Source organism: Urocampus carinirostris, chromosome 6, assembly GCF_059441175.1.
Source record: "Urocampus carinirostris isolate Australia breed hairy pipefish chromosome 6, RoL_Ucar_1.0, whole genome shotgun sequence".
In the NCBI taxonomy this organism is placed as follows: Eukaryota; Metazoa; Chordata; class Actinopteri; order Syngnathiformes; family Syngnathidae; genus Urocampus; species Urocampus carinirostris.
Window position 1 is genome coordinate 2,301,370 of NC_142354.1, and position 19,631 is coordinate 2,321,000.

A 19,631-nucleotide genomic window follows, 5' to 3' on the forward strand; every position below is an offset into this window, starting at 1 on the left:
ATAATAGCAGCACTAAAGAGCCACAAGCGGCTCCTGATCCGGGGGTTGACGACACTGGTTCTAGAAGTAAGATCGAGCCTATAAAATCCAGCCCCACCTGTGTATTAAAGCCTGACCCAGCACAATCTCGACCAATTGACTTGATTTGCAGACCAAACCCCAAATTTCCTCTTTTTTTTGGAAGGACTTGGGAGGAGGAGGGGGGGATTTTGGCAAACCCTGACCCCTGTCACGAGCCTGGTTCTCTAGGTCCGACGGTGCTGGTCGGATACCGCCACATAGCAGTCAGGGGAAGGAATCCATTGCACGAATCCACCAACAGGCGACACTTAAAGCCTGTCTTTTGTAACAAAATCTAAGGTAAACAAGCGGTATAAACATTTACATCTTTCATATTTCTGTGTCTCCAGAGGTTACATTAACTGATAATTTTCTATCATTGACAGATTTTTTTAGGAGTTGAACATTTTTGGGCCAGCGATATTTTTGATGGGTTGGGATTGGACCATAAATCAAAACAACAGTACGTCCTTAAGACACGTACTTTAAGAGACAAAGGGAGGGAGACAAAGTCAAGTCAAGTCACATTTATTTGCATAGCCCTTTATCACAAAATGTAACAAAATGACGTAATGAACATCAATAAAAAACCTTAGGTAATATGTAACATTGTCCAAAGAGTTCATAAGAGCAATGACACAGCTTTATATGATGATGACATCTTCAGGTCCAGGCGCTGGTCTGATGACTCATCTTAATAGGTCCTTCTCCCTCATTTCACCACTAGCCAGGCAGCCGGAAATGACAGAAAAAGAAGAGTATAAGGTGGGCATCAATCATAATCTATTGAGTAAAAGTGGTTTTAAGTCTAGATTTAAAACCTTCCACTGAGGTTACAGCTCTTATCTCCGGAGGCCGGGCATTCCACAACAACGGGGCCCAGATGGAGAACACTCTTGAGCCTGCAGATTTCTTCTTTGTTTTTGGAGTCTCAAGTAGACCAGCATTTTCCTAGCGGAGGCTCCGTGCAGAAACATCGGGGAAAATAAAATCAGAGAGATAAGAGGGGGGAAAGTCCATGCAAACACAAAGAAGAAGAAGAGGTGGATAATCTTTTTAAAAATTCTATCTATCTATCTATCCACCTTGGTCATATCCCTCAACAGGGGTGACCGACAGCAAGACACACACATACAAATACAAAGAAAATAAAAGGGAAATAAATAGCAAAAAAACACACAAAAATTTTTGGACCATGGCCAACCCAATTGCCCAAACACCCAAACAAGTTAGGCACCTCGGCACCCAAGTTGGTAATGCTTTCGTCCCTCCAGATGAAAAGGGACACCAGAAAGCGGCCATTTCACTCGGGTCAGGGTGACACAACACACTCTTTTGTTCAACAGCAGTGCCCGACAGCTTTCACTGGTTTACCCCTGCCGCATCATACGGGTGCCCAGCCCATCCTTAAGAACGCGTCCACAATCCCACTATCCTTTCACAACACCTCTCCACTCCTTTCTATCACCAACAAGAGCTCTAGCTTCCGTTATATTTAGACCTTTTTCCTGCAGTGCACTCATAACACCATCCATCCACGTCAATCGCGGCCTTCCTCTTGGTCTCCTTCCATTGACTTCTGCTCTGTAGATCCTCTTCAACATTCGCTCCTCATCCATCCTCTCCATGTATCCAAACCAACCGAGTACTCTCTTATCAACACGCTTGCTCAGTTCTACGACTACTCCAGTTCTTTTAAAAAGTCAGCGAGAGAAAAGTCTGGCCTGAATTGAACGTAATGATTGACATTCTAGGCCTGACTTGACCCAAAATTTGGCTCGGGCTCAGGATTAAGATCTTGCCTCTACAGTCTTCATGTTGCCGTTTCCTCAAATACAGATGTGAAATTCAGTCACCACAAGAGAAAACTTGACGACATCTCATCTCATCTCATTAGCTGCACCGCTTATCCTCAGTAGGGTCGCGGGGGTGCTGGAGCCCATCCGAGCAATCATCGGGTAGTGGGCAGGGGACACCCTGAACTGGTTGCCAGCCAATCGCAGGGCACACAGGGACAGTCAACTCGCTCGCTCATTCACACCTAGGGACAATTTAGACCGGCCAATCCACCTGAAATGCATGTCTTTGGAAAGTGGGAGGAAACCGGAGTGCCCGGAGGAAACCCACGCAAGCACGGGGAGAACATACAAACTCCACACAGGAAGTCCGGTAGCTGGATTTGAACCCACACGGAAGGTGCTGCCCCCTGATGACATCTTTGTTTGATTGTTTCCTTTTCCCAACTTCCAACAAATGTTAGAAATTCCTTATTTTACTGCTTCTTTTTTACAACAACTGAGTTTTTTTTTTGTGTTTAACCTAAAAGGAATGGTTTAATAAACAAAAACAAGATACAAATTAAGAAAAGCAAATTCAAGGACAGGGAGTCACAAACTCTTCTCAAAAAGTAAAAAAACAAGTAATCAAACACTTTATCATACGTATACATTTTTGAATGTTGTATTAATAAAGAGTCACATTTTGTTGAATACTTTACTGAACATCAACAGAATAATAACACCTAAAATGTGCCAAAATTAAAATGAAAATAACTAAAAAATATGTATACAGTCTGAGTTTCATCTGACTAGATCTGCAACAGCTCCCCTTTATTACAAACAGTTCAGTCACAGAGTAGGACGTGGGATAGTTAACAATTCGAGGGGATATCAGACATCACACTTTTAATACTATGCAACTTGTCTCCTCAGGCCAAAGTTTGGTGAGCTTGGTTGGTTCACTTCCCCTAAATAACTCTAAAGCAAGGAAAATGCTTTACTCAACTGTAAGGTCCTTGTAATGTTCAATATTTGTCGCAAATGCTTAACCCTATAATTATAAAACCAGCATTTGTTTGTTTATACGAATCACGGTTGTGATTGCGCGAAAGCACAGTGCTGAGGTACACAATATGAAATTTTGAGCAGATGTCAACAACTCAATTGTGTCAAGTCATGTTTATTTGTGTAGCCCTTTATCACAAAGAGTCTCAAAGGGCTGCACAGACCACAGATTATTGCAAACCACAGACTATTATGACACCATCCCCTGGTTCCCAAACTTTTGCAGGCTGGCGCCCCCTTGGCTCCCCAGTGTATTACTAGCACCCCCTTCTTCGTCTTTTACCTGTAATCATTTTCAAATGTGGCAGCTTGGTGGCCAGTGGTTAGCGCGTGTGCGGCACAGTTCTGAGGTCGTAGGAACCTCCTGCGTGGGTTCAAATCCAGCTCCCGACCTTACTGTGTGGAGTTTGTATGTTCTCCCCGTGCTTGCGTGGGTTTCCTCTGGGCACTCCGGTTTCCTCCACATTCCAAAGACATGCATTTCAGGTGAATTGGCCGGTCCAAATTGTCCCTAGGTGTGCCTGAGCGAGTGAGTTGTCTGTCCCCGTGTGCCCTGCTATTGGCTGGCAACCAGTTCAGAATGTCCCCGGCCCACTGCCCGGTGATTGCTGGGATGAGCTCCAGGACCCCCGTGACCCTACTGAGGATAAGCGGTGCAGCGAATGAGATGAGATTTTTAAATGCTGTGATAATTTTTAAGGTGCTGGTACAAATTACTTGTGTTTCCTCGGGACCTAGCGACATCGCGAAAGCAAATTTTGCAACAGGCGTTTTCTGTTCCACGTCCGCTTCTTCAAAACCAAAAAAGGTCCAAACAAGTGATGTACTGCCCTTCTTTGGTACAAGCTTCGTTTGACTTAGGGACTATGTTCACGGAGTCCGCCATGACACTCAATGAGCTCACACGGTGGGTGTGGCATAGTGTGGTGCTTACAAACTTTGAATCGCTTTTATTGGTTTGTGCTATTATCAAAACTTGCTTCTGATTGTTCAGCGCTTTTAAAACTCAAACAGTGACAATTGTGGTTGGCCATAACTCCACCACTCACTATAAAACCTTGAAAAAAACACAGTGCTTTGCGGTTTCACAACCGCACTACATTCAAACTTCTGACTTCGACTTCGGACTGCCGCCCCCCTACGTCCCCCCTACCGCCTTTTTCATCCTCACCGCCCCCCAGACCTTTCCACCGCCCCCAGGGGGGCGGTACTGCCCACTTTGGGAACCACTGCTTTAAAGCAAACATTTTGGTTCATAAAGATTGGTAAAACACGCTCACGAACTGTAATTAAAAGGCCTCATTAACACAAGTCAAAAGCTTACAAATAAAGTGGTCAAACATTTTGGTTCACCAACATGATTATAATCTTCTTGTGAACAGTACTGAAATGCTACCATACACACTTGTAAAAGGTTTTGTTCATAAAGATAGGTTAAACATGTTCACTATTAGTATTGAAATGGTCTAATGAACACTTGTCAAAAGCTTACATGAACATGTGAGAAATGCTTCCATACTTATTGATCAAACGCTCCCAAACACACTGCACAAACATTTTGCTTCATACACAAAAGTAAGTAGTCCCATCAAATTTCTGCAGAGTTTTTATTATAATGTTTATTGAAACATTACTGATGCAACATCACTTTGAAACAATGAAAAGAAGTATGTCAACAAAGGCCGGGCTTACTGGAAAGATATCCTTTGGTCTGATGAGACAAAGACTATTTTTTGGGCTCAGATGGTGTGAAGCATGTGTGGCGTGTTTGCGTCGTGCCTAAAGTCAAGCATGGTGTTGGGAATGTCTTGGTTTGGGGCTGCATTATTGCAACTGGAAACGGGGAGTTGCATTTCATTAAGGGAAACACAAACTCAAGGATATACTGAGAAATACTGGAGCATGGAATGAGCTCCTCCCTCCAGAAACTGGGTTGCCTGACAATTACCCCAAATACACTTCTAATATAACCAAGGCTTTTCTAAAGGGGATTAGTCTAATGGGAATGGACTGGCCAAGCATGTCTCCAGATCTAAACCCAATAGAACATATTTAAGGCATCCTCAAGTTGTAGACAGAGAGCACAAGATCTCAAATATCCCCCAGATCAGTTATCGAGGAGTAAAAGAGCATTGCGGCAATTTGTGAGGCTCTGGTGAAATCCATTTCCAGGAGGATTAAAGTGGTTCCGCAGATTCATGATGGTCACACAAAATATTGAACTTCAGGATCTTTTACTTAAGGGTTTACTCTCTCGTATTACCAGGTGTTTAGCTACTAATGGCTATATTTTGAGTTTTTGAGGGGAACAATCGATTTACACTGCTATATAATCTTTCATTGTGTCAAAGCTTTTCTTCAGTGTTGTTCAATCAAATATTATAATGAAAGCTCTGCAGACATGGGAGGAGTGTACTCACTTTTGTGACATACTGTAGATAGTTAAAACACTCTCACAAACATGAAATGAAATGATCTGCATTTATATAGCGCTTTTCAAGTCAATGACTTCCCAAAGCGCTTTACAATGTGCTTCACATTTCCCAATAGCGGCCTTGCAGCCATGTAAGGCGCTAACCTGCTTATTGGGGGTATTAGGGGTTCAGTGTCTTACCCAAGGACACTTCGACATGTAACACGGGCAAGCCGGGATTCGAACTGGGATCCCTTGATCCCAAGACGAGCGCTCTAACTCCTGCGCTACTGCCGCCCCTGTCACTTTGCCATGTGCGCCAGGGCTGGGAGAGCTTAAGATCATTTGCTTGGTTTAGCATGTCTACAGGCTGTTGTGATTGTACGGGCTTCTGAATTTTGTTTGGTATTGTAAATTGAGTTTTGTTTTTACATTTTTTTTGTCGCACTCCTGCGTGCATGTTAATGCCCTTATAATTGATATTTTCTGCAGTGCTAGTTGATGCAGATTGAGAGATCCGGATACAGTCTGCAAACAAGCATCTTAATTGTGGCGCAATGTGTTACTTTTGTGTACTAGACATTTCCTGCAGATTTTTTCAGAATTTAAGAAATAGACATAAATGAGTTCATTACTGGGCTGTTAAAGACTGTAACTTAAAATCCATTGTGGCTTGGACAAAAACCAAGTTGAGTTCCTTTCCTAAATTTGCACATGCGGCTTTTTAATCAAGTGCACTCTGCAGTCCGGAATTTACGATAGTTGAACAGACTCAACAATGGAGCTTCAGAAGTGACGAGGGATAGGAGTTAAAAAAGCTACTTCTTCCTATACCTTTTTTTAAAACATGGGATTATATATTTTTTTACTAATGTATTTTATTGTTTTTCTTTTTTTTTTGTTCATGGCTAAAAATGAATAATTCAATTCTATAATCTCTTAATTTATCTTTTCATTATGCAAAAAAAAAAAAAAAAGCCCTTGATCTTCCTTTTTTTTTCACAAACAGGGCAGTATTCCTGGATCATAATGGGAATGCAGTGGGGACCTTCAAAAGGCTTCCCCCGAAGTGCAACCAACACTGTTGAGGGCCCCTTTAAGACAGAAAATAGAGCGACTGCTCAGCTGCAGATCATTGTGAATATCTGGCCACAAAAACCACACGTGTATGTTTTGGTCTTTTCTCCATGCAAACAACACTAAGAGATCCTCTTACCACTTGAACTTACAAGGCAAGTTTAAGCTTTCACTTTATAGTTGACATTTTTGGGATGAAAAATTGATTTCCAAACTAGCTCTGAAAACTAGCACATACAGCAAGACCCAATGTCTTAAAAAAAAGCCCAACACATACCAATAGAATCATGGTTTGATACAATGACGCCAGTAAGTCTACTTATTTGTCTTTCACCAATAATTGTTGACGTTTTCTTGTTCCAGGAGCATGGAGCCAAACAAAGAGCTTCAGTCCATAACTGTCAAAAAAGCCGCAGTGACGTCAATTTAACACAAGGTGTTCCAAAAGTCCTGGGCACATTTCGACATTGAATATCTCAGAAACTATATATTATATAAAAACATCTAGAAAATTCAGAAGGCTTGTCATCTTAATGTTTACGTGGAATGCTCAAATATGTTCAATGTGAGCACTATTGGTCACACAACACACATCAAGCCAAAAGTCAAATTCTTGCCAAACGCTTCCCAGCATTGCATTGTCAATAGTTACAAAAGCTTGTGTTAATCTCTCCTTCAGCTCATTAAGGTCTCTTGGAATAGGGGGGACAAAGAGTAATCCTTTGACAATTCCCCACTAAAAGAAATAGCTTGAAGAACTGGGTGGGTTGGACATCATACTGCTCAGACTGTCTTATACATTTGTCTCGCAGTGTTGTGTTCAGAAACTGAGGATGCAGTTTGGTGGTACCCCATCCTGTTTGAAAATGAATTCACCATACTCTTTCTCACTCAATTCCATCCATTACCCAGTTTTCCATTAAGTCGAGGTACATTCCATCATTGACATCATTGATCTTTTAAAGAATGGTCCGTAGACAGCTTTCTTTGACATAGCACAAAACACGGTCACCTTTGGGGAATCTCGCTGATGTTAAAAAGGTTTATGTGGCTACACCATTGTGAGTGTTCTGCTTATTAACTTTGCTATTTATGTCGAAAGTCGCCGCATCTCTAAAAACTATCCGGTCAGCAAATCCGTCATCTTTCATCTTCTGTTGCATTGCTTTGCATTGCAAAAGTCACGAAAAAGAAAAAAAAAAAGAAAAAGAAATGTGACTATGGCCAAACACCCATATATATATATATATATATATATATATATATATACAGTATAGCGTTGCTCAAGTCTGGCTTACTGCAACAGCTGGATTATGCAAACCACCGCCTTAAGCCTGTATCTCACCAATGCCAGATCCGTGACCCATGAAGCGGATGACCTGGAGCTACAACTGGTGGGAAACAGCTACATTTGGGATGGTTGTATTTTAAACATCACAGAGACCTAAATAAAATCGAGGGCACCCGATGCTAGTACGCAGCTAGCCAGCCACTCTCTAAATCTCTTTCTTACACTGAAAGGAGAAAACCCCTATCTTTGTTCTATAATACTTGCATAATGACAATAAAGACCATTCATTCAACTGCAATTCTGTGCTTTTATTTATAGATCTATAATTGTTCTTTGTTACAGTCAAATACTTTCAGTCTGTAATGATGTAATCTCGAGGTAAGTTTAACCTTTTGGTGCGAAGCTACTTCGGGAATTTTCGTGAGTGGTTCTAGTCTATTAACTGCGAAAACCAAGGAATCTCTGTACTGTATATCCCTTTGTATTGTATTGTATTTATTTATTCAGGAAATCATTTGACACGGGAACCTCTCGACGTGACGCGTCACCTTCGATCGGCGCCGGGTTTTTAGACCCAACTGCTGTGTTGGGAGTCATTAGGTGACCAAACCCCCCAATTCCAACCCTTAATGCCGAGCGCCAAGCAGGGAGGCAATGAGTAATGTTGTAAGTCTGAGGTATGACTCGACCGAGGCTTGAACCAGTGACCTCCCAGTCTCGGAGCGGGCGCCCTACCATCTACAATACTCCCAGTGACCAGCTCGGTAGCTGGTCACTGGGAGTATTATCAAACTCAAAAGTTCAACAAAAAAAAAATGGAATTCACTGAAAAAAATTAGAATAACAGGTTTATACAGGTTTTTATGGTTTTATGCAGGGCTGTCTCTCTCTCTCTCTCTCTATATATATATATATATATATATATATATATATATACCTGTATAGGCTGGTGTCAAAACTACCGTTTCTTTCTGAAGTACTTGAAAAAGTTGTGGCACAGCAGCTGAATGATTTTATATCCGAGAACAATCTTTTTGAATCTATGCAATCAGGATTCAGGGCTAACCACTCTACTGAGACAGCCCTGATTAAGGTAACCAATGATTCTACTGGCAATAGACACCTTCATCACTCTTGCTGCTGCTGGACCTAAGTGCTGCCTTTGACACTGTGGACCATGATATCTTACTAGAACGGTTGGAGAAATGGATTGGTCTCCCAGGAACCATCCTCTTATGGTTCAGATCCTACCTCTCAGGTAGGACGCACTGTGTTAATTACAGGGAGTGCAGAATTATTAGGCAAATGAGTATTTTGACCACATCATCCTCTTTATGCATGTTGTCTTACTCCAAGCTGTATAGGCTCGAAAGCCTACTACCAATTAAGCATATCAGGTGATGTGCATCTCTGTAATGAGAAGGGGTGTGGTCTAATGACATCAACACCCTATATCAGGTGTGCATAATTATTAGGCAACTTCCTTTCCTTAGGCAAAATGGGTCAGAAGAGGGACTTGACAGGCTCTGAAAAGTCAAAATTAGTGAGATATCTTGCAGAGGGATGCAGCACTCTTAAAATTGCCAGGCTTCTGAAGCGTGATCATCGAACAATCAAGCGTTACATTCAAAATAGTCAACAGGGTCGCAAGAAGCATGTAGAAAAACCAAGGCGCAAAATAACTGCCCGTGAACTGAGAAAAGTCAAGCGTACAGCTGCCAAGATGCCACTTGCCACCAGTTTTGCCATATTTCAGAGCTGCAACATCACTGGAGTGCCCAAAAGCACAAGGTGTGCAATACTCAGAGACATGGCCAAGGTAAGAAAGGCTGAAAAACGACCACCACTGAACAAGACACACAAGCTGAAACGTCAAGACTGGGCCAAGAAAAATCTCAAGACGGATTTTTCTAAGGTTTTATGGACTGATGAAATGAGAGTGAGTCTTGATGGGCCAGATGGATGGGCCCGTGGCTGGAACGGTAAAGGGCAGAGAGCTCCAGTCCGCCTCAGACGCCAGCAAGGTGGAGGTGGGGTACTGGTATGGGCTGGTATCATCAAAGATGAGCTTGTGGGGCCTTTTCGGGTTGAGGATGGACTCAACTCCCAGTCCTACTGCCAGTTTCTGGAAGACACCTTCTTCAAGCAGTGGTACAGGAAGAAGTCCGCATCCTTAAAGAAAAACATGATTTTCATGCAGGACAACGCTCCATCACACGCATCCAAGTACTCCACAGCGTGGCTGGCAAGAATGGGTCTAAAAGAAGAAAAACTAATGACATGGCCTCCTTGTTCACCTGATCTGAACCCCATAGAGAACCTGTGGTCCCTCATCAAATGCGAGATTTACAAGGAGGGAAAACAGTACACCTCTCTGAACAGTGTCTGGGAGGCTGTGGTTGCTGCTGCACGCAATGTTGATCGTGAACAGATCAAAGCACTGACAGAATCCATGGATGGCAGGCTTTTGAGTGTCCTTGCAAAGAAAGGTGGCTATATTGGTCACTGATTTGTTTTTGTTTAGTTTTTGAATGTCAGAAATGTATATTTGTGAATGTTGAGCTGTTATATTGGTTTCCCTGATGAAAATAAATAATTGAAATGGGTATACATTTGTTTTTTGTTAAGTTGCCTAATAATTATGCACAGTAATAGTCACCTGCACACACAGATATCCTCCTAAAATAGCTAAAACTAAAAAAGCCCCACTCCAACTTCCAAAATATTCAGCTTTGATATTAATGAGACTTTTGGGTTCATTAAGAACATGGTTGTTGTTCAATAATAAAATTAATCCTCAAAAATACAACTTGCCTAATAATTCTGAACTCCCTGTATGATGAAATGACATCTGAGCCCTTTAGTGTTACCTGTGGTGTTCCGCAGGGTTCAGTGCTTGGCCCCCTTGTTTTCAGCATTTACATGCTTCCAATAGGTGATATTATTCGCAAGTATGATATCAGTTTCCGTTGCTACGCAGATGACACTCAACTATATCTTCCGATGGAGGAATCTCTCACACTAAACTGTGGAAATTTGGAGGCCTGCCTCACTGAGATAAAAGAATGGATGTCACTCAATTTCTTGCGCCTTAACTCTGAAAAGACCGAAATGTTAGTTATTGGTCTATCTAAATGCAGTGACTTGTTCTCAAAACCTGCTCTGAACATTGACAAATGTAATATAACCCAGAGTGACTCAGTCAAAAATTTAGGTGTCATATTTGACCCCGATCTGTCTTTCCAAACACACGTTAAGAATATTACTAGAACAGCTTTTTCCATCTTCGCAACATCGCTAAAATTCACCCTATACCAGGGGTCGGGAACCTTTTTGACTCAAAGAGCCATAAAAGCAAAATATATTAATTTTATTTTGGGAAAGAGCCACACCATATATTATGAGACAAATTTACTAAATTGCTAAACCCGCGCCCCAGACAAAAGCTTAGTCTTCAGCACATTTATTTTTGATGATTTGATAAAAATTATGAAAAGAGAATAATGCCAGAGCCCGTGTCCCAAAATCAACAAACATACCATTTTAAACTTGTGTCTTTCTTGCAATTACTCAAGATCGGTTAAACTCATTTTGACCCTTTTTTTTATACATATTGGTTTCAAAACCAGATGTAAGCTGTTATTTTGTAAAAACGTCACAACATTCTGCAAACAGGGAGCCTGATGTGCTTATGCGTAGGGCGAGAGATGGGAGGGAGTGCTTGCACTTTTTGCATAGCTCCACCCATCCCTCCCACTCACCCAATCAAAAAACTTTAAGTTCTCTTCCGGTGTTTTGGCGTATTTACAGTGTCTTCTGTGGATTCATCATAAGGTATCTGAACACTAAAGACAGATCATATAGTGAGGTTTTATATAACGGATTCTTTAGCGATGTACAGCCAGAACGAGTTTTTTTTTTGTTTGTTTTTTCGTGTGACACCTTGACTGTAAATTGTAGTGAAAAACGTGCCCATTATATTCTGCCAAGCACTACTTCAATGTCAGCTTTGGTTTGGCTTTGTGTGTATCTGAACAGGATTAGTAGCTTACGTTTTGGACGAGATGGAGAAAATTTGCATGCAATCAAATTTGTCTCCGAGCCACAGGTACTTATAGAAAGAGCCATATATGGCTTGCGAGCCAGAGGTTCCCGACCCCTGCCCTATACTGTCTCAGTCGGATGCGAAGATTATAATTCATGCGTTTGTTACCTCCCGTCTTGATTACTGTAGTGCACTACTCTCCGGTCTCCTTAAGTCCAAAATCAAGAGCCTGCAGATGGTACAAAATGCTGCAGCGAGGCTTTTAACTAAAACAAGAAAGTTTGATCACACTACCCCGATTTTAGCTAACCTACATTGCCTCCCTGTTAGCTTAAGATTTGATTATAAGGTTCTGTTGGTAGTATACAAAATCATGCATAGACTTGCTCCCTCATATCTTTCCGATTTACTTTCCCCCTGTGTTCCGTTCCGGAGCCTTCGCTCTGAAGATGCTGGTCTACTAGTGATCCCAAGAGCCAAGAAGAGAACCCCAGGTTCAAGAGCGTTCTCACTTCGGGCCCCAGTGCTGTGGAATGCTCTTCCCGATGATATTCGCAGATTCTGCAACCTTAGTGGAAATGTTTGAATCCAAACTTATAACACACCTCTATTCTATAGCATATGAATAACCTATATATTATGTTGACAATATCTGTGTATTATTTGCCCTCATGTAGGTTTTAGATCAGGGGATGGTGTCATAATAGTCTGTGGTTTTCAATAATCTGTGGACTGTGCAGCCCTTTGAGCCTCTTTGTGATCAAGGGCTGTACAATTAAACATGACTTGACTAGTCTTTCACCAGGTTTGCACACACTGCAAGAGGGATCTTAGCCCACTACTCCACACAGATCTCTTGATCAGTCAGATTTCCAGGCTGTCGCTGAGAAACATGGAGTTTCAGCTCCCTCCAAAGATTTTTGATTGGCTTCAGGTCTGGAGACTGTCTGGGCCATGCTAAAACCTGGATATACTTTTTACGGAGCCATTGCTTGGTTTTCCTGGCTGTGTGCTTTGGGTCGTTGTCTGTTGGAAGACCCAGCCACGACCCATCTTCAAGGCTCTGACTGAGGGAAGGAGGTTGTTCCCCAAAATCTCACAATACACGGCCCCAGTCATCCTGTCTTTAATGCAGTCCACTCGTCCTGTCCCGTGTGCAGAAAAACACCCCCAAAGCATGATGCTACCACCCCCATGCTTCAACGTAGGGCTGGTGTTCTTCGGATTGTCCTCTTCATTCTTATTCCTCCAAACACCCTTAGTGGATTTATGATCAAAAAGTTCTATTTTGGTTTCATCTGACCACAAAACTTTCTCCATTGGCTCCTCTGTATCATCTAAGTGGTCATGTGCAAACTTAAGACAGGCCTTGACATGTGCTGGTTTAACCAAGGGAACCTTTCATGTCAAGCATGTTTTAAAATCATGACGTCTCAGTGTATTAACTACAGAAACCTTGGAAACGGTTGTCCCAGCTCTTTTCAGGTCATTGACCAACTCCTGTCGTTTAGTTCCGGGCTGATTCCTCTCCTTTCTTAGAATCATTGAGACCACATCCATCCATCCATTATCTGCACCGCTTATTCTCTGTAGGGTCACAGGGGTGCTGGAGCCCATCCCAGCTGTCTTCGGGTAGTGGGTAGGTGACACCCTGAACTGGATGCCAGCCAGTCGCAGGGCACACCAAGACAAACAACTCACTCACTCATTCACACCTAGGGACAATTTGAACCGGTCAATTAACCTGACATGCATGTTTTTTGGAATGTGGGAGGAAACCGGAGTGACACTGGGAGAACATGCAAACTCCACTTAGGCCTCAGAACTGTGCTGTAGACGCGCTAACCACTGCGGCGCCATCCTGCCCTCATTGAGACCCCACGATGTGATATCTTGCATAGGGCTCCAGTCCGATTGAGATTGACCGTTATGTTTAGCTTCTTCCATTTTCTAATTATTGCTCCAACAGCGGACCTTTTTTCACCAAGCTACTTGGCAATTGCTCCGTAGCTCTTTCCAGCCTTGTGGAGGAGTACAGTTTTGTCTCTGGTGTCTTTGTACAGCTCTTTGGTATTCGCCATGTTACAAGTTAAAGTCTTACTGATAGTATGGGCTGCAAAGGTGTCTTTATGCAGCTAACGACCTCAAACAGGTGCATCTGATTCAGCATGATACATGGAGTGCAGTTGGACTTCTAATGGGCGGCCTTAGGTCTTTATGGGGCCAGAATTCTAAATCATACACAGGTGTTCAAATACTTATTTGCAGCTGTATCACACAAATAAATTGGTAAAAAAATCATGCATTGTAATTTCTGGATTTCTTTCACAGTGGACATGCACCTACGATGAAAATTTCAGACCCCTAAACGATTTTTAAGTGGGAGGAATAGTAAAATAACAGGGTGTTCAAGTACTTATTTTCTTCACTGTATACATATTTTTCCCTTCTTGCATTCTTGGGCTGGCGTGACTTATTCTGCAGAGAGCCTCATAGTCTTTAAAATATGGTAACCGTTAGATAGTATATATACTGTATCTAGGGAGCAAAGCTTTATGTATATTGAGGATAAACTTGCTAACTAGCAGGCAAGTTTCGAAGATTATGTTTCAAAGGTAACTGATCAGGATCTCAAGTGACCCCTCTTTTTCTGGTTCTCGCTGCTTGTTGAAATGAAAAATTCAGCATTTTATTAATTAAAGTTTGTAATTAAAGGTTCAGGTAAAACACAAACTCATTGTTTGATGCAGAACCATGATTGGTCTTTGAGCTAAATCCTAAACCTTAACACATTTGACACCAATTCTCAAAATATCCTACATTTGGTATGAATAATAACAGGGGGCTATTGCTAACTCATATACCCAAAACACAAAATGCCATGTTAAAACTAATAAGGGCATGACATGAAACCTAATATTGGTAAAGAATACTTTGATTTGTGCATTAAAGACAGTTTGAGTTTTTTTAAATCTCGGTGCCCTTGAGGGTAGGGCGCCCGCCCCGAGACCTGGGAGGTTGCTGGTTCAAGCCTCGGCCGAGTCATACCTAAGACTTACAACATTGGTACTCATTACCTCCCTGCTTGGTGCTTGGCGTTAGGGGTTGGAATTGGGGGGTTTGGTCACCTAATGACTCCCAACACATAAGTTGGGTTGAGCGAGGGGGCTGGGAATCCCCTCCTCTGTGTCAATCTCCTAGAAAGAGTCAGAAATATAATGTGTTCTTGACTCTAGCCACCTCCCACTAGGGGGATATGGCTCCGGTATAATATATATATATATATATATATATATATATATATATATATATATATATATATATATATATGTAACCGCGGTGTACGTGTCCCACCAAAGATCCACATTCACACTGGACTGGATGATGAGGTTTTTATTACAGTTACTGCAAATGGATGAGTCACAACATTAGCTTTTCTGTTGGCTTTGATCTCTTTGATCTAATTGCAGTTCTCTCTGATAAGACTGCCAACAAAGCATATCAAGGAGCTTTCTTTTTACTTTACAGAAAATACATTTTAGAATATCACAATACATTTTTACATCTTTACATTTTAACAAGATACTTTTAACAAGAGATCGTATAGTGGATTTTTAACGTTTACAATGGATTCAACATATTTTTCTTTCGTCTGAATTTTAACCAACATCATCCTTTTTTAATGTATATGAAAAAATAGAAATAAAAACAATAATGAGTATAAAAACGGGTACAAGTTAACTGCAAATGGATGAGTCACAACATTAGCTTTTCTGTTGGCTTTGATCTCTTTGATCTCTACAAGGGGAATTCATAATTTAGTAAAACAGAAACAAAACGAAAATAAACCTAAACAGCTTGACAATATCAATCACATTACTGTGCATGTTGAGAGATTTGTCAGCTGGGGTTATAATGATTAAAATTAACTTCTTTTGTGGATCACCAAAAGATGTGTCTTACCATTGCAGTTCTCTCTGATAAGACTGCCAACAAACCCCGCCTCCCGGTCACATGTCAGAAGCCAAAACCAAACCCCACCCCATACCAGCAGATAGCACTGTTGGACTCATCATTGCAGGACATTTACCAAAAACTATACACATATTTCAGCAGGAATTTCAATAAAACAAAAGTTATTATTACACCCGTTACATATATATATATATATATATATATATATATATATATATATATATATATATATATATATATATATACTGGACTGTCTCAGAAAATTAGAATATTGTGATAAAGTTCTTTATTTTCTCTAATGCAATTAAAAAAACAAAAATGTCATACATTCTTGATTCATTACACATCAACTGAACTATTTCAAGCCTTTTATTATTTGAATATTGCTGATTTTGGCTTACAGCTGAAAAAAACTCAAAAATCCTATCTCAAAATATTAGAATACTTCCTCAGACCAAGTAAAAAAATAATTTTATAACAGCAAAACTAAATCAAACATTTGAAAATGTCCATTGATGCACTCAGTACTTGGTTGGGAATCCTTTTGCACGGATTACTGCATCAATCCGGCGTGGCATGGAGGCAATCAGCCTGTGGCATTGCTGAGGTGTTATTGATGCCCAGGCTGCTTCGATAGCGGCCTTCAGCTCATTTGCATTTGTAGGTCTGGTGTCTTTCATCTTCTTCTTAACTATACCCCACAAATTCTCAATGGGGTTCAGGTCAGGGGAATTAGCAGGCCAATCAAGGACAGTGATGCCATGGTCAGTGCACCAGTTACTGGTGGTTTTGGCACTGTGGGCAGGTGCCAGATCATGCTGGAAAATGAAATCCTCATCTCCATAGAGCTTTTCAGCAGATGGAAGCATGTAGTGCTCTAAAATCTCTTGGTACACAGTTGCATTTACTCTGGACTTGATGAAACACAGTGGACCAACACCAGCAGATGACATGGCTCCCCAAACCATTGCTGACTGTGGGAACTTCACACTGGATTTCAAGCAACTTGGATTTTGCTCCTCTCCAGCCTTTCTCCAGACTCTGGCGCCTTGACTTCCAAATGAAATGCAAAACTTGCTTTTGTCTGAAAAGAGGACTTTGGACCACTCTGCAACTGTCCAGTGCTTCTTCTCCATAGCCCAAGTCAGACGCTTCTTCCGTTGTCTTGAGTTCAGAAGTGGCTTGACCATGGGAATACGGCTATTGTAGCCCATTTCCCGGACACGTCTGTGAACTGTGGCTTTTGATTCCTGGACTCCAGCTTAAGCCCACTGTCTTTGAAGCTCCCCCAAATTCTGGAAGCGGCTCTTCTTCACAATTTTGTTAAGGCTGCGGTCATCTCTCTTGGTTGTGCAGCGTTTCCGGCCACATTTTCCCTTCCAACAGACTTTTTGTGGATATGCTTTGAAACTGCACTCTGTGAACAGCCTGCTCTTTGAGAAATGTCTTTTTGTGTCTTACCCTCCTGATGGAGGGTATCAATGATGGTCCTCTGGACAGCAGACAGATCAGCAGTCTTCCCCATACTTGTGATTTAGTTTACTGAACCAAGCTGAGTGTTTTTAAGGCTCAGGAAACCCTCGCAAGGTGTTTCGAGTTAATTAGATGATTCAGGTGATTAGTTGAATAGCCTACTTATATACTTTTTCATAATATTCTAATATTTTGAGATAGGATTTTTGAGTTTTCTTAAGCTGTAAGCCAAATTCAGCAATATTCAAATAATAAAAGGCTTGAAATAGTTCAGTTGATGTGTAATGAATCCAGAATGTATGAAAATTTTTTTTTTTTAATTGCATTACAGAAAATAAAGAACTTTATCACAATATTCTAATTTTCTGAGACAGTCCAGTATATATATATATATATATATATATATATATATATATATATATATCTGCACCGCTTATCCTCAGTAGAGTGGCGGGGGTGCTGGAGCCCATCCCAGCAATCTTCGGGCAGTGGGCAGGAGACACCCTGAACTGGTTGCCAGCCAATCGCAGGGCACACAGGCACAGACAACTCGCTCACTCATTCACACCAAGGGACAATTTGGACCGGCCAATTCACCTGAAATGCATGTCTTTGGAATGTGGGAGGAAACCGGAGTGCCCGGAGGAAACCCACGCAAGCACGGGGAGAACATACAGACTCCGCACAAGAGGTACGGTAGCTGGATTTGAACCCATGACCTCAGAACTGTGCCACACACGCGCTAACCACTGTTCCGCCGTGCTGCCATATATATATATATATATATATATATATATATATATATATATATATATATATATAAATACATCTTTTTTCTGTAATATTGTCCATATAAATTACAAAAACCCGTTTGGTTTGCATCAGATACTTTATGTTATTCTTTTGGAAATTTTATACCTGTGAATTCCAGAAAAGTTTTGCATCAACCGCAACCACCAAACATATTGTCCACTTATTGTCAAGCATAATTGTTAGTTTGAACACAGATTTAATAACTCTTATTATGTTTTCACGGTACAAAAAGGTATATTACTACAGGTGTTTATTTGTTCCTAAAGGAATTTTTCCCACTTGGTGGGTTGCGACCCAAAAGTGGGTCTCAGACCTGTTTTAAGTTGGGTCGCTAGCCTTTTCCTGAGCACAATAATATTAAGAAGAAGAAAAACAGAGGGTCAGTTACACTCCTTAACAGTTGATGGCGATGATGTCCTGGTCGGTCTATTCTACCTGTTCAGTTATCTGTGCCTTTTGATAGGGACCACATCTCGTTTTTATGCCCATTATATTGGTCCCAAATAAGTTAGTCATAAAGGGAAGGAAACATGGAAAACACTGACAAAGATCGAGTCAAGTAAAGAAACAATTGCAAGATACAAAAAGGGTGTACGAATGCCTGCCATTAAAGTGCTGCTGGAAGTAAATAGACAGTTTGAAAATATATATTTTGTATACTTTTTATAAATATGTTAACTTTTATTCTCTAAACAGGATTTACTCACTAACATTCTTTACATACAAATTTTAATAATATTTTGAATTGATTTTAGTATGGGGCAATTTTTAAGGAGTCATAGGTTGCATATATGCCATGTAAGCTTATTAGGCAATATATACTGTACTCGAATTCGTATTGGTTTTGCTGGTCAATTTGTTTTTTGAAAATAAGGTGAATACGGTATATTCTTCTATCTCCGCTTTAAAGTGCACAAGCCTTTCATTCGGTAAATTGAAGTGGAATATTTATTTTGATATGGCCGTAGCTTTTCATTAGGGTGGATTGGTGGATCCCGAAGTCAGACCAGTTGAGAACGACTGTCCAAAAGAATAAAGGGTTTCATCAGCAAAGTAACAAGGCACCCTAGAAACCCTACTTTAGCCCTGAACCCCTTCGAACTTTTGCCTCTTGTAAAGATATATTTTTAAATGCATGGTTTTTTTCCTCAAGTAAGCAAAAATAAATAAGTTAAGTATCACCTGCATGCAATTATGGGCTGGTTTTTGTAAGACTAAGCACAGGTCATAACGTAAACATTTTTCTTTTGGGTTATGTTGAAATATTGTGGTAAAAAAACACATTTCCCCCAAAAACACCAGCAGGGTTACAAGCCAAATAAATCCACATCTCTCCTTTTTTTCCCTATTAATATGAACTGAAAAAAACAGAAGTTAACAAACAAGCCTTTGTGGTTGTTTTGGGGGCTTATCAAATATAACTGAGGCCAAAATGAAAAATCAGCATTTGGAAGACTTCTAAATATCATTATGAGGCAACCAGGAAGGACCAAACGTGTAATTCACTGACCAGTTTCCAAAATTACCCCTCAGCAGTGGTGGGCCGTGAAAGCCGGCAAGGTCTTCTTTCCTGGCCTAAAAATATCTGAATCAAATTATGTAATTTATGTTTTGCCCATCAATACTTGTTAATTAATGACT

At 40.9% G+C, this 19,631-nt stretch overlaps 1 long non-coding RNA gene across 1 annotated transcript; it reads left to right on the top strand.

The window, feature by feature from the left end:
- Positions 1–774: 774 nt before the first annotated feature.
- On the top strand, positions 775–7,073 carry LOC148363534 (uncharacterized). Its single transcript, XR_015850606.1, has 3 exons — positions 775–825; positions 6,326–6,548; positions 6,757–7,073. It is a non-coding gene; the product is annotated as an uncharacterized LOC148363534 (long non-coding RNA).
- Positions 7,074–19,631: the final 12,558 nt, after the last annotated feature.